The sequence below is a fragment of the Eleutherodactylus coqui genome, chromosome 3 (genome assembly GCF_035609145.1).
Source record: "Eleutherodactylus coqui strain aEleCoq1 chromosome 3, aEleCoq1.hap1, whole genome shotgun sequence".
Taxonomy (NCBI): domain Eukaryota; kingdom Metazoa; phylum Chordata; class Amphibia; order Anura; family Eleutherodactylidae; genus Eleutherodactylus; species Eleutherodactylus coqui.
In genome coordinates, this window is record NC_089839.1 from 32,629,366 (window position 1) to 32,645,445 (window position 16,080).

Sequence of the window (16,080 nt, forward strand, 5' to 3'; positions counted from 1 at the left end):
CCTCTAGAAACCATTTATTGGGCTGGTATGACCTCTGCTGTTGTAACATCATGTGAAGGCTGGTCACTATGGTGGACAATGCCCGTATCTTTGAGCTCACGTCAACTTATATCTAGTGTTCAGTTAGTTCTGTCTACGTAGCTTTTTCCAGGGGCTTCTTTTTAGGGGGAGTACATTATAGGATATTACAGGATGGTCACCAATACATTGATCCAGGGATTATTCTGACTGCCCTTGTGGAGTCGGGAAGGAATTTTTTCCCCCAAATGGGCTAATTGGCTTCTACCTCATTGTTTTTTTTTTGCCTTCCTCTAGATTAACAAGAAGGTAGAAAGAGGCTGAACTAGATGGACATTGTCTCCCTTCAGCCTAACTTACTATGTTATAAATGCCGCTATGGAGAGGATATTCTCTAGAACATTAAAGGGGTTGTGTCCATAATTAGACAAACATGATTGCTTTCTTCCAGAATCGGCACTACACTAGTCAATCAGTTGGGTCTGCTATTTCAGCTTTGCCCCATTGACGTGAATGAGGCTGAGGTGCAATACCACATACAACCTGTGGACTGTAGAGGTGCTGTTTTGGAAAAAGTCATTTTTGCTAACCCTGGACAACTCATAAAATACAACATTGGGAAGCAGAATTTTTTACTCATAAATGTAATAAACTAGTAACGCATAACAGGTAACATTATACCTTTAAGTTAATGATCTGCTCCGGCATTCAAGTCTGAGGTAACTGCTTACTGGATAGTATTCAAAATGTCATCTAATTTATTTTTAATGTCAATCGTAATCAGCTATGTTGTTGACACACAACAGAAAGCAACTTGTGTGTATACTGACAGAGTAATCTCCTTTTGGCCATCGTCCCGGATTTTAGCCTTAATAGAAAACAGTTAACCTCTTGACAGTTCCAGAATGAATTAGCTTTAACTATAGTTCTGCATGCCATTGAAAATAGTCACTAAATTAAAAGCCATTTAGTGGCTGGAGTCACGGTCTACACAGGACCGGCATTCAAGAGAACTCATTCCAAGTTCCACGAACTTGCTGACATGCTAATTTTAAAGTTGTGTTATCCACTATTTCCCTTCTATTGTAATTCTTCGAACTCATCACTTCCTGATTTATGGATGGCACCAGGGGCGTAACTATAGAGGATGCAGGGGATGCGGTTGCACCCGGGCCCAGGAGCCTTAGGGGGCCCATAAGGCCTCTCTTCTCCATATAGGGAGCCCAGTACTATGAATAAAGCATTACAGTTGGGGGCCCTTTTACAGGTCTTGCACTGGGGCCCAGAAGCTTCCAGTTATGTCTCTGTGCAGCATGGTTTAGGTATGGGTACAGATACAGATAGAGGAGAAGGGGGGGGGGGCAGCTCACGTTTTGCATCAGGGCCCCTGAGCCTTTAGTTACGCCTGTAGACCAGTATAAAGAAATGTTTTCATAGCATGTGGGCATTTCGCCCCATCATGACAGTTTTCAGTGTAAAGTAGATTGAATACAAGGTGTCCACAGAAACCCCTAACCAGGGGCAAAATAGATATTTCCACCATGGCAGGAGGGGAAGTGTGTGGAGTCGCTTGTTCCAGCGTTAACATAACCAAAAGGGAACCTGTTTGAGATGAACTGGCGAAACAATCTACTTCTTCATTGGTGGCAATTACAAAATGCCATAAATGGTGAAAAAGAAAGAAAAAAACTTCCTTTGCGCTCGCAGGGGTTCCTTTTGAATGCGGGGTATAAATCAGACAGTCTAGATGGAATAGGGGGTTTAGGAGAGTACAATCTCCTCGTTATCCCAAGTGAAAGAAAGGTAACAAACCCCCAAAATAATTGGAATGGGGTCGTTTTTTTTATTTTTCAAAGTAGCAAAGGTCGAATGCATACAACGCGTTTCGGCGCTCTAAGGGCGCCCTTTTCAAGTATACATAACATACAAAATGCGGAAACCCCTGCGGCGCAAAGGACGTTTTCTCTTTTTTTCTCACCATTATTTTAACCATTGCCCTTTGGACTTTTGGGCTTTTTGCCCGCTGCCCTCCACATATCCGGATATCCTTTTGGATGAAGGGATCTATTTAAAGAAACCCACCGAGCAGTCTTGGAGGGACCCCCACTTACGCAAGGTAAGTCTTATTCTTTCACACACATATTGCATGTTCTAGTTTGAACATTTCCTAACAGGCGCTATCCCACAGTTATATTGATAAATAAATTAATGTAATCGGTGAAACAAAAAGGAGATATTTTACCCCGGGACAGGTGTTCCTGTGGATACATGCTCTGTTCCTTGGTCACCACATTTCCTAGACTTACCCTTTTCTGTGGGATCACCTTAAGATGTGTTTACCAACGGCGGAAATGCTGCGGAATGTCCCACAGCATTTCTGCATCCAAAGCAGAATCGAAATCCGCACCATTCACCATTGATTTTGACTCAAAACCAGCTGCGTACTCACAGGTAATTACAAAGCATATAGCGCTTGCTTCTGAAGTCATCGGGTGTTAGCGCTCCCTTCACCCGGTACCTGGCGGCCTCTAGTAAGTGTAGCAACTTTAGACCAGTGATGCAGAAGTGCGATCACCTGACCAGTGCTGCTGCACTCAGTACAGGCTGTTGGATCCCACATGCAGGAAGTGTTGACAGCCAAACATTTTAGAGGGGGGGAAGCACTGTATCCTCTGAAATCAGCTATGGGTACGCAGCTGTTTTGACTCTGTTTTGGATGCAGAAATTTGCCATGGACGTTCCGCAGCAATGTGTAAACGCACCCTTAAGGCAGCTGTCTATGACAGATACCCAGCAGCACCTCATGAAGTTGGCCAACTGGAGAGACAAATACGAGTGTTCTGTGAAACGGTGACCCCAGGAATGCCACAGTAAGTGCCGTCCCTTCCGCCGCACTCAGCTGTGCCCATCTCTGTATAGCCGCTGACGGCGGTCGTTCTGAACATTTTCTGTAAGATAATAAAACTTACATTTTTGTTTCCAGTCCGGCATTTGTCTTTATCCTTCACAGTCAGTAATTCTGAGTTTGTTATGCTGGTTCGTCTTAAACTGATTGCCTTCGGTTATTTTAGCGCTGAAACAAGCCGCTCCACTCATATACCCTCGTGCAATGCTGGGGAAACCTCTTCTGCCCCTGGATAAAGTCAAGAACACAATCAAGATGATAACCCCAATAGCACTTCCTATAAAAGCCTGGCACTGCCACTCCATCAGTGCATGATTATTCTGCTCCCCAGCATTGATTAATCAAGCTCCACTTCTGCCTGCTCCTCTGCTATTGTGACAAGACCTCCTGATACTGACTTCTGGCTTTCCATCTGACTACGTTACCCGCTTCATCCATTTGTACTGCAGACCAAGACATCCCGTTGCATGAGAAGTCTACCCAAACCATGACAGATCTATCACTATGCTGGACTGTGGAAAGCAGACAGGTGGGATGCTGCTTTACTGTTGATTTGCATGGGCACTGCATAATGGGGTAACAACACATTTGGGGTTGTCAGGGCCTAAGTGCGCAATATAACTGCATGCATTACCAAGAGCATTATCAATCCAATCTGTTTCCATTATTTTCATGAACCCCTGTATATGCTGGAAGTATAGAGCACAGATGGATTTGCAATCTATTTTTTTTCTTCTGTTTTCCCATGCTGATGGTATCAATAATCAAGTATTTTACAAATGATTCTAAAGATGGTCATAATCGTTACAATCCACTTTAGACGGATACAAAGATCACCTTGATTTTAGACCGTAGAGCCGTATTGATGATTGCTTCTATGTTAGTCACAGTCTCTCGTTTGCTGCTAGAAAAAGGTTTGTTCTGTTATCTCCTTGCGTGACAACGCACCTTCTAGAACAAGATGTTCTGTAACTAACCCATAAAACAACATTTGCCGCAGGGATAAGTGAAGCATATCTGAAAATTTGAGGTTGACCCTATTTAATGTCAGTGAGATTAGAAAAATTTTGAATATGGCCGTAAACAGAAATAGCTGGCTCACTGTTAACCTCTGAAGAACTGGAAAGAGAGCTCCAACAAATGAAGACAACTCTCCGATGGAAGGTGGCTCCAATGGTTCAAGAGTAAATGCCGAGCATGCTGTATGGAACAGACTAACGTCTTGTTTCAGGATGTGTTATCTGAATGCTCAGTCTTTGGGCCACAGTGGTCCACAAAATGATGTGAAAAACTTGCTAGGTGTAATAAATCTAGTTTCAAATTTCCCACTTGCATTAGTCTCTTAGCAAAGATTTTCTTGGACCCGGCTATACATTTTGTAAGCACTTGGATCCCCTCAGCAGTCAAAGTTAACATATCTTGAGATGGTTTTATGTTGACGCTTAATGGAGCTCAAATCCTGCAAACCTCTTCACCTCAACGCCAATCATTTTGGACACATATACTGTACCTTGTGATGTACATCATGTCTGAGGTTCTACAGCTCACAAAATGTTGAATATGATCATTTGTGTTGTCTACAGGATTAACCCCTTCAGTGGTAGGTTTATTATTACTGTGTCAGCGCAGCAAGTCCCGGAGATTTTCCAGAGGTAATTCGAAGTGGCAAACGTATACAGTGGCACAATAACTGTGTCCTGGCCAGCATTTCAGCACTAGAGCTGTCCACAGAAATCTTCCAGGGTTTAACTGCATGGTCAGTGCAGCAAGCCCCAGAGATTTTCCGGGCGTGCCACTAAAGGGGTTAATGGACTATTCATTTTGTCAAATCTTTGCCACAAAATATATATTAGAACCAAAAGTAGAGTATGTGAATACTACTGCTAATTATTGAGTTTTTCTAATGCACCAATTACACACAGGTGCAAACACACAGCTATCGAGATAGACAAACACTAATAGTACTGTAGTATAAGTTGTACTGAAGGGCTTGGAGAATTTAATCCCTTCCCATCATACATATGTCTATATGCATCCTAATGGCATATACCTATTTAGGACATCTATAGCCATCCACAGCATATGCTGTGCATGGAGCAGGCTAAGGAGCTAAAGCCACTACATACACGGCAGTTAAATGCTGCCGTCAGTCCTGACAGCGGCATTTCAATGTTCCGGGGCTGCCATGGTCATCTACCTACTAGGGATGTTCCTGTGGTCCATAGCCTGTATTTAATAGGCAGCTTGTTAAAATAAAGTATAATGCAATACCATAGTATTGCATTATACTGTATAAGTGATCAAACTATCGTGCATTCAAGTGCACCATGGGGATTAATAAAAAGAGTAAAAATAAGTGAAATAAAGATTTTTTACATATAATAACAAATATCAAAAATAGAAAAAAACCTTTTCGCAGTCATTGCATGAAAAAAAAGTTCCAAAGAGCCTTCGTAAATTAGGAACTGCTCGAAGAACATGCCCAATGAGCGGTACCAACCAGAATAGACAGTGCTTGCTGCAAAATTTGATAGAGGAGGGATAATTATATGATGTGAGGCTTTTCAGGGTTTGGGTCAGACTTCTTATGTCAAGTGAAGAGTAATGTTAAAGGGGTATTCCCACCCTGGAAGATTATCCCCTATCCATAGAATAGGTGATAACTTGCCGATCAGTGGGGGGTCAGATCCCTGGGATCTCAGCAATCCAGAGAAATTGCCCCCAGTGCATCTCTGAAGTTTGACAGCAGTGGCTGCATATGTGCGCCTCATGTCATTCACTGCAATGAGAATTGCCAGAGATGCCTTAATTTAAGTGCTCTGCAATCTGTGGCGGTCCCATTTACTACAGTGGCACTGCTGGATATTGGCAAGTGCTTGAACTCGGCTATCTCTGGTGACTCCATTGAAGTGAATGGCACAGTTCCATTGGGACAGAACATGGCCATTTTTCTGGATCAATGTAGCTGCTGGACTTCTACCAATCAGAAAGTGGATAGGAGATAACTCGCCAAGATGGGAATAGCCTTTTAAGACCTCAGCATAATAAGACATTTTTTGCTCAATTGTATGCTTACAAGTTTATGGCAGCAGTTAAGGGACAGTGGCACAGTGCAGTGATGTTATCATGCCATTTGCATTGGGACAATAAGAACCTCACCCTTTCCCATAAATGCTTGAATGGGTGCATGCTGGGGGAATGTGCAGGTCACACCATTCATAGAAATTTCTAGAATGCCCCTTGAACCAACTGTGGAACAACTTGAGCCTCATGGCATGGTGTATCATCCTACTGGCGTATCCCATCGCTGTAGGGGGGCATGAAATCCATGAAGAGCTGCACATGGTCAAAAAGCAGTGAGATGTAGCAGGCACTAGTCAGTGGCATATTTAGGTGGACCAGTAGACCCAACCCATGCCATGAGAATACACCCAACACCAGTATGGAACGACCATCAGCCTGCACAGTGCCTTGTTGACAACTGGGATCCATGTCTTCATAGGGTCTGTGCCACATACGAACCCTACCATCATCCCAAAACAATTGACATTGACTCATCGGACCATGCCACACATTGCCAGTCCTCTATGGTCCAGTTAGTAACCTCACGAACCCAGATGAGGCACAGTGTCCAGTGTTATGGTGCTAACAGAGGCAATGGAAAAAGAAAAAAAGGGGCTCACCTCTCCAGGAGTACCTCGATATAACAGGGAAGAAAAGATGGAGCTGAATGCTCTTGATGCCGTCGGCTAGTGGCTGTGATATAGTCCAAAGTGTATGTGATAGGAGGACGGCTTCAACAGCTTTAAATCTTCTTTATTGTTTTAAGAGAGCATATAGCTCACTTACAATGTACAAGGAGTGCTCGATGCGTTTCGGCTGCGGGACCTTTGTCAACAGCTTACAGCTCTTTTAAAACAATAAAGAAGATTTAAAGCTGCTGAAGTCATCCTCTTATCACATACATTGTCAACAGAGGCCTCTGATGGGTCTTCTCCTCCCATGGAAGCTAAAGAACGCTGCACTGGCCTTCGGGATATACATGTGGGGCCTCCTGAATTGAATGTAGATGTGATTTCTGCCACAGTCGCTTGTCTGTTCACACAGGGAATTCTAGCCAGATGCGACGGATAATGATCATTAAGCACCCGTGGGCAACCAATGCGTGGTCTACACAGGTGGTAATACCTTCTATGACATATTTCCAGTACACATGCGACATTATGAATCAAGGAATGTTAAATATCCGCAGAACGTCTGAAATGGAATGTCCCATCCCTCTAGAACCCACCATCATGCTTCATTCGAACTCTTAATATTCACGTCACCTTGCCATGAGCACGCTGGCCAGTGTTCAACCTGCCCAGATAACATCTCACAACTTATAGAAATATGGGTGCTCTCAAGCCGTCGTCTGAAGTAACGTCACTTCATAATCGGTTTACATACTGCTATCCCATGACTTTTGACATGTCAGTATAAGCTACTGTATATTGAGTTTTATAAACCTGAACTATAGAGACCTTGCAAAAGTCAATATCGTATATGCAAATTGAGGTGTAAAGCCTCATTAACACAGGGGTAATAGTGGTACAGCACTTAAAGGGCTTTTCCAGCCTAGTAAATTTTGCCTTATTACCAGACACTGGCGTAACTATTGGGGATGCAGGGGATGCGGTTGCACCCAAGCCCAGGTGCCTTAGGGAGCCCATATGGCCTTTGTTCTCCATATAGCATTATGCTGCGTCCTCCGGAAATGCAACCTCAAAAACACAAACAAAAAGGCACAACTGTGCAAAAGGAAACAAAAACCAAAGGGGAATGCTCTCCCTATCGTCCCCTAACCCGGGAGGGGGCCCTGCCTACTCGGCGGACCGACCGCTCTGACAAGTGCGAGCCTGCACGCCTGCCTGGGCCACTGACCAGTCCCTATAGGGGAGCCCTAGCATGACAGAAAGTCAAAACCGAAAATGAAACAAAGCATAAAAGAACTTAGCTAGGAGCTTCAGCCAAGGTGTGTTCCTCCATCGCTGTCCACAGAGATCCTGCTGGCACTGTTTAAGTAGGAGCCAAGCTACTCAGCACCAGGTGCTGACTGACGTTACTCCTGCAACTATCACGCCTCTCAGCTCCAGGAGAAGCAAGGGCACACCCAAAACCTGGTCTGGCCTGCAGGCCCGGTGCAGGCCTCAGAACGGCTGCAATACATTATAGTTGGGGGCCCTGTTACAGGTTTTGCTTTGGAGCCCTGGAGCTTCAAGTTATGCCTCTGCGTTAAGGGGTTAAGAGAAGTTGGGGGGGCCCTAAGATAAACATTTGCACCCGGGCCCATGAGCCTTCAGCTACGCCCCTGTTACCAGGTATAAACTACTGATTGAGGGGGGTCTCACACATAAATGGCAAAATTGTACCATACATAGAACATGCTCTGGATAAAACAAATGCAGCATGCTGTAAACTGCCCCCAAACCACAAAGGTCAATCATACAGGTTGGTTCAAGAGTTCTACCGACCCTTGAGTGAAAGAATCACGATCGTCCCCTCTATGTACCAGTCTGTTCACCTGCCAAGTATACTGGTGCCAATGGCACTAAGTGCATCTTTTAAAGTGCTGCTTTTGTGCCAGATGAGGAGATGTCAAAAATCCTACATCATCTCTCTGCACTAAGTAAAGGTTAATATTTGCATCACTGAAATATAACTGGTGTCTCCTGAGGTTAATGCGAAGCTCCTGAATCACATTCTGAGTTAATGATATGCATTAATGAAAAAAGTTACCAGAAATGACTGCATTGTTTCTGTGATGGAAGCAGCTAATTAGTGTCTATGGTCATAATAAAAATATGTTGCGAACGTTAGCAGCGCTTGACTTTATTATAACATGTTAATTAGGTGACTTATTATTATGCAAATTATTTTTTTGCATCAGGAACGGCAAATACAAAAAGGAAGAATGTATCAAAGCACAGATCGCGTCCGTATGACACTTCTAAATTGGTTTATAATGGATATTTACTTTTAAAAGCATTCAAATAAATTGGTAGAGAACTGTGTAAATATTAATTACCCAACATGTTATGAAAATTGCTTCTTCATCACTTAAAGTAACAATAAATGTAATACATATGCAAAACAAATCTAAGGAATTATTCCTTTTTTGACGGGGAAATGGTGGGGGTGGGGGGGATCGATCACAATATCAGCGATCTTTGCTGTGAAGAGCCTACCCCGTTTCCCTGAAAATAAGACCTCCCCTGAAAATAAGCCCTAGCGTGATTTTAAAGTAGTGTCCAGGCATCTATATATGTAAAAAATAAATATTTTGGAGCAAAAATTAATATAAGACCCTGTCTTATTTTCGGGAAAACGCGGTAGTTTTATAGTTCATACCCCAATGCTTTGTATTCTGCACTTTACTTCCGGCCCCAAGGTCACATGACCAGCGCTCTGCTCTGTGTCCTGCACTTAAGGAGGCAGATTTAGGATACTGCCTAAAAGAAAAACTATCTTTGTTGCCCATAGCAACCAATCACAGTGCAGCTTTCATTTTTCATGAGCAGAATACAAGATGAAAGCTGAACTGTGATCAGTTGCTATAGGCAAGTAAAGCAAGTTTAATTTCTCCACCCTCTAATGATAAGGAGATGACTCTGCTGACTTTGTCCCAATCTACATAGCAAAACTGAAAAGGAAATATCAGCTTATTATGTGTGCTCTAATGTAAAAACTGATATGTTTTTTTTAGAATATTACTCATATAAACAATAATTAAAGGGGTTGTCCCGCGCCGAAACGGGTTTGTTTTTTTTTCAATAGCCCCCCCGTTCGGCGCGAGACAAACCCGATGCAGGCATAAAAAAAAAAAACCGTCCAGTACTTACCCGAATCCCCGCGCTCCGGCGACTTCTGACTTACCTTGTGAAGATGGCCGCCGGGATCTTCACCCTCGGTGGACCGCAGGTCTTCTGTGCGGTCCATTGCCGATTCCAGCCTCCTGATTGGCTGGAATCGGCACACGTGACGGGGCGGAGCTACGAGGAGCCGCTCTCCGGCACGAGCGGCCCCATTCAGAAGGGAAAAGACCGGACTGCGCAAGCGCGTCTAATCAGGCGATTAGACGCTGCAGATTAGACGGCACCATGGAGACGGGGACGCTAGCAACGGAACAGGTAAGTGAATAACTTCTGTATGGCTCATAATTAATGCACAATGTACATTACAAAGTGCATTAATATGGCCATACAGAAGTGTATACCCCAACTTTGTTTCGCGGGACAACCCCTTTAAGTAAAATTAAAGAATATGCTTAGACTGAAAAGCTGATTTATATGTAATGTCATCTATGGATTATACAGAAATAGCTCTTCTTCAGAAAAAGGAATACTGTCAGTCTAGTTGCACCTAGAGGTGGCTCCTCAAAGAACAACTATTGTTTAAATAGTTGCTTGATAGAACTAATATAAGTGACATTAGTTCCATGTATACATGACCACCAGCTGGGTGATAAGTGAGGATTTGTTCACTAGTTGCTTTGTTTCAGCTCACCTAAAGATAGTCACAGGCTAATTATCATCTGGTGTAAGCAGGTAATCATTGTTCTTCAATGACTACAACTTTGCAGGGAGGTGGGCGCTTGTTCGGCATGCCCCTCCCACCAAACATTGATTGGCTCTTGACTTTTGTTGAACATTTCATCCTCCCACTTAAAGCTCATTGGTTCCTAAAAACACACAAATACATGCGAGTGATCCTCGACAGAACAGTCCCTGCTGGTCTTCACAAGAACACTGATTGAGTGGTCACCATCTTGTCTAGATCTTCGAAGATACACTTGCTGTTTCTGAGTAGTCAGAATGGAGCAGTTTTCTAGCCTGCGACATTGCAAGACTACAAAATCGTGGCATGCTCTAGACAGCCGCGGTTTGTGGGGTTTTTTTGTAGCCCATGTTTCCCTATGGAGCCTTCCTTTCTGTTGCATCACACGGAAATGCGAAATCCTATAGTAAAAGCCCTAAACTAAAGCCATAGTGGCAGAAAAACAAACAAAAAAATAATACATCACCTAAGATGCATGTCATCTCCGGCGTGTGTCTCCTCTTCACCTCCGTCACTTGTCTTTAGCCTTCTGCCAGCCCTTCCTGGATTGGAGGATCAAAATCCCTGCCTCCAGGAAGGGCTGGCTGTCATTGGTTCTCAAGCGCTGTGGCTCAGCCAATCAGAGCCAGGGCTCGATGAAACAGTCACAGCCATTCATTGACCACCAATGTGATGTCGCTTAGATTTTCTTACAGCGATATCGCTTTGCCCATGTGGTGGCTCTGATTCTGCTGAGATCTTGAGTCTTGTTTCAAGGCTCTTTAAAAGGTTGGACATGGACTTAGGCAGCAGTAAACAGAGTTTTCTTCCGTTTGAGGAGAGTTATTTTGTTTACTTTTTTCTGAAGGAACATTGCCTTAAAGACCAGCTGGATTTCCACAGATGTTCTCACTGCTAATGATAGCGAGTCTGATAATAACACTATGTTAGACCATTGCTATTTATGTTATGTAACATGTGCGGAACATGACGCCGGTGATGGAGAGGCTTTACACCAGTTCGGTTGAACAAACAATGCTTTACTGAATGTACGACAAAGAATAATATGGCAAAAACATACAGAAGTATTATCTGGATACAATGCAAACAGCTTACAAATGTTTAATTAATGCTATAACTCTGAACTCTGTCCGTACTCATATATATATATATATATATGTGTGTGTGTGTGTTCTGGGTTTTTTCCTAGCTCAGGCCTAGTCACGGTGATGGCTACTCTGCTTAACAGCAGCAGACAGATTACACAGGAGTGACTGATAATAGCAGTGGTAACAATTGAACGTGACGCCAGTGCCTCTGAGTATGATGTAATCGATGAAATAAAGAGTCCAGACCAAAAAGCTTTTGTAAAACCTGAGGAACACAGTTTTTTGCTGACTCTTGCAACTTGACAGATTAACTGAGTAGTGCTAGCAGACAGTAGAACACTTCACCAATTCTTCTTATAGGCATGAAACAACACTTTATAATTCCTGAACTCACTCTCTCTTTCTTTCTTTTTCATGGAAGATAAGTCTACCAGGCTAACGTATCTGGGTACTGAACTGAGCGGCTGTTTGTGGTGGAATGGAGAAGGTAGCGTGGGCTTGACAAAGGGCACACTGACTGTTCACTGTGCTTGGGCTGATTAAACTCACGATTGGATTGACTATTCTCCGTCCTTCTTCCGCGAGGTCTGCCCTGTCTCTGGTTCCTTCTAGCAGGATTGAAATAGACTCTGCTCTCCTTAGGAGCTGTCGGGTTCCATTGCTTCCTGACTAACCACTGTAACCCAGCGCGGCTCTGTCTTGCCCCCCTCCTCGCACACATGCACCTTCCTATCTTTATTACATTTCTCCTCCTCCTTACTTTTTCTTTCTCCTTCTCTTTCCACCCCCGAGCTGTCTTATATATTCCCACTCCAACAACTAATCCCGAGCTCAGCTAATCACAATTAGAGCTACCAGCAGGCGGGGATTTTAAATCCCCGGCTGCTGATAGCTCAGCAGCGCTACAGAGCCGGGGACAGCAGCAGAAGTCGCCGCTGAGCCTCGGCAGGTGAGTATTTTTATTTTTTTTTCCACTATTTTAAAGGGCTTTTTTAGGGAAGGGCTTATGAAGCCCTTCCCTGCAAAGCCATTGACAGCTGCCGGGGCTCAGCGTCGACTTCTGCCGCTGTCCCCAGCTCTGTAGCGCTGCTGAGCTATCAGCAACCGGGGATTTAAAATCCCCACCTGCTGGTGGCTCTGATTGTGATTGGCTGAAGCACTTCACCCAACCACAATCAGAGCTACCAGCAGGCGGGGATTTTAAATACCCGGCTGCTGATAGCTCAGTACTACAAAGCCGGGGACAGCGGCAGAAGCCCCGGCTAAGCCCTGGCAGTTGAGTATTTTTTTTTGCTGTTTTTGGACACTATTTAACAGGCTTTTCAGAGAAGGGCTTATGAAGCCCTTTCCTAAAAAAGGCATTAACGGCTGCCGGGGCTCAGCAGCGACTTCTGCCGCTGTCCCCGACTCTGTACTGCTGTTTTAAGCTATCAGCAGCCGGGGATTTAAAATCCCCGCCTGCTGGTAGCTCTGTTGTGGTTGGGTGAAGTGCTTCAGCCAATCACAATCAGAGCTACCAGCCGGTAGGGAGGTGAGTATTGTTTTGTTTTTAAATACACTTTTTTAAATGGCTTTTCAGGGAAGGGCTTATGAAGCTCTTCCCTGAAAAGCCATTGACAGGATGCCAGCAGCAGGATTCTCTACCGCAGCTGTCGTGTGACAGCTGGGGTTGAGAATTGAAAAATTCCTTTTGCTGCATCTGCCACAGATGTGGCAGATGTAGCAGCAGGGAATTCTTTTAACTAGCAGGGGTGGAGGAAACATATGCCGCATGCGGCAGATGTGTTCTTCATGCCCGTGGGGGGTCACAGCAGCGGCGGAGAGGTAAGTTTTTTGGGGTTTTTCTTGCTTTGCACTAAAATGTTTCTTTTTCAGGGAAGGACTTATATGTAAAGCCCTTCCCTGAAAAAGAATGCAGAGGGCCGGCAGAACATTGTTTTCAATGGAGCCGCCGGCAGCAGCTGCGGCTCCATTGACAACAAGCACGCAGCTGTGCTCACACGTGTTTTTGCCCGTACCTAGGTGTGGATGTATGTACGCACCTAAGTACGCAAAAAAACACGCTCGTGTGAACGCACCCTTAAAAAGAGAACCTCAGAATACAACACAGTAGTCCAGCAGTACTCTTACGAAAAATCCCATTCAAGGAGAGGAATAATGAGCCTTGCAAAGCAACTTTCAGGGAGCCATGGACCTATTGCTCCCAACAAAGTCCACCAGAAAGGAGAATAGCGGCAGCAACAACGGTGTAGAAAATGAAAAAAAACTTTATTGCTCCATGTACAGAAGCAGGCAAGGTTTCAATCCGAAGGTTTTTCTCAAGCCAGGCTTCAGAAATGCAATGCTGTGAGTGCACATTTGGTTCAAAACATGTGCGCCCATACATCACGTCTATTCAAACCTTATTGGATGTCTTCATAAGATTATAGCCAGCTCTCTTTGGGCAAAAAGCCTCCAAATGAATGGAAAAGCTGGATACCTTGCTATGTACTCGCACTGAAGCACCTTGGACATTGGTTCAATGGAGTGCAAGATAACTGAAGGCAGCTACTCCCATTCAAATGCACATGCACATAAATGCAGAGGCGCACATCAACCATGGCTGCAACAAATACAGTAACTGAAACACAGGCCTCAGCACTCATCCACGTTCAATATCTGAATAAAATTGCAACATTAGTGTTTATACTAACTACATAAAAAATACAAGGTTCTTAGCATAGATATTGATCAAAACACGTGGGCTCATCTGCCGCATCCAGGCCGATGGGCACAGTTAACGTCACCACTGCAGCCTACTAAACAGAGACCATCAGGCTGCACCAAAGTAGCGACACCAGAAAGATGGGGAACTAACAGGTAATTACTAGAGATGAGCGAACGTGTTCGTCCGAGCTTGATATTCGTGCGAATATTAGGGTGTTCGGGATGTTCGTTATTCGTAACGAACACCATGCGGTGTTCTGGTTACTTTCACTTCCTTCCCTGAGATGTTTGCGCGCTTTTCTGGATAATTGAAAGACAGGGAAGGCATTACAACTTCCCCCTGCAACGTTTAAGCCCTATACCACCCCCCTGCTGTGAGTGGCTGGGGAGATCAGGTGTCCGCCTAATATAAAAGTCGGCCCCTCCCGCGGCTCGCCTCAGATGCCTGGTGAGTTAGATGAGGGACAGTGCTGTTTGTACCGGAGCTGCTGTAGGGAAAGAATTGGTAGTTAGTGTAGGCTTCAAGACCCCCAAAGGTCCTTATTAGGGCCACTGATAGCTGTGTGTTGGCTGCTGTTAGCAGTGGCAATTATTTTTTTTCCTCAAAATCGCCTCTGCAGAGCGTTGCACCCGGCATTAGGGACAGAAGTGTTGGATAGGCAGGGAGAGTGTTAGGAGTGAGTGTAGCCTTCAAGAACCTCAACGGTCCTTTCTAGGGCCATATTTAACTGTGTGCAGTACTGTGCTGGCTGCTGTTAGCTGTGCTGCATTTTTTTTTCTTCTCAAAATCGCCTCTGCAGAGCATTGCACCCTCCATTGATACTGCAGGGAAAGAATTGTATAGGCAGGGCCACAACACAGTTATTATTCATTGAATATACACAGTGCGGCCTTTTGCTTGTAAAACAACTGAAAACAAATCTATTTGTCCAGCCTCTGTCCGTCCTAAGGGCTGTGGACACGTGTGAGCTGCGTGAACAACGTTGAAAAATCAGACGCACCCAGCTACGCTTTACTGCTGGCTTCGCCATTTGCTTTCCTTAATTGGGAAAAAAATACCTGCTCTGCCAGAGTTATAATAACTCTGCTACCCTCACGTTCTGTGACACATTAGCAGGGACACAGCACAGTTATTAAACTTCTCATGTTCATTGAATATACGCAGTGCTGCCTTTTGGTTGAAAAAAACTGAAAACAAATCTATTTGTCCAGCCTCTGTCCGTCCTAAGGGCTGTGGACACGTGTGAGCTGCGTGAACAACGTTGAAAAATCAGACGCACCCAGCTACGCTTTACTGCTGGCTTCGCCATTTGCTTTCCTTAATTGGGAAAAAAATACCTGCTCTGCCAGAGTTATAATAACTCTGCTACCCTCACGTTCTGTGACACATTAGCAGGGACACAGCACAGTTATTAAACTTAGATTATTCATTCACTAGAGGCAGTGGGGCCTTTCGTTTTCCAAAAAGGGAAAAAATTATATTTGGCCTGCAGTCTTGCGCCAATTTATTTCCTGCCTGTGAAATCAAATCACTGGTAATACAGCATGCTGAGGGGTAGGGGTAGGCCTAGAGGACGTGGACGCGGCCGAGGACGCGGAGGGCCAAGTCAGGGTGTGGGCACAGGCCGAGCTCCTGATCCCGGTGTGTCGCAGCCGACTGCTGCGCGATTAGGAGAGAGGCACGTTTCTGGCGTCCCCACATTCATCGCCCAATTAATGGGTCCACGCGGGAGACGGTTATTAGAAAATGAGCAGTGTGAGCAGGTC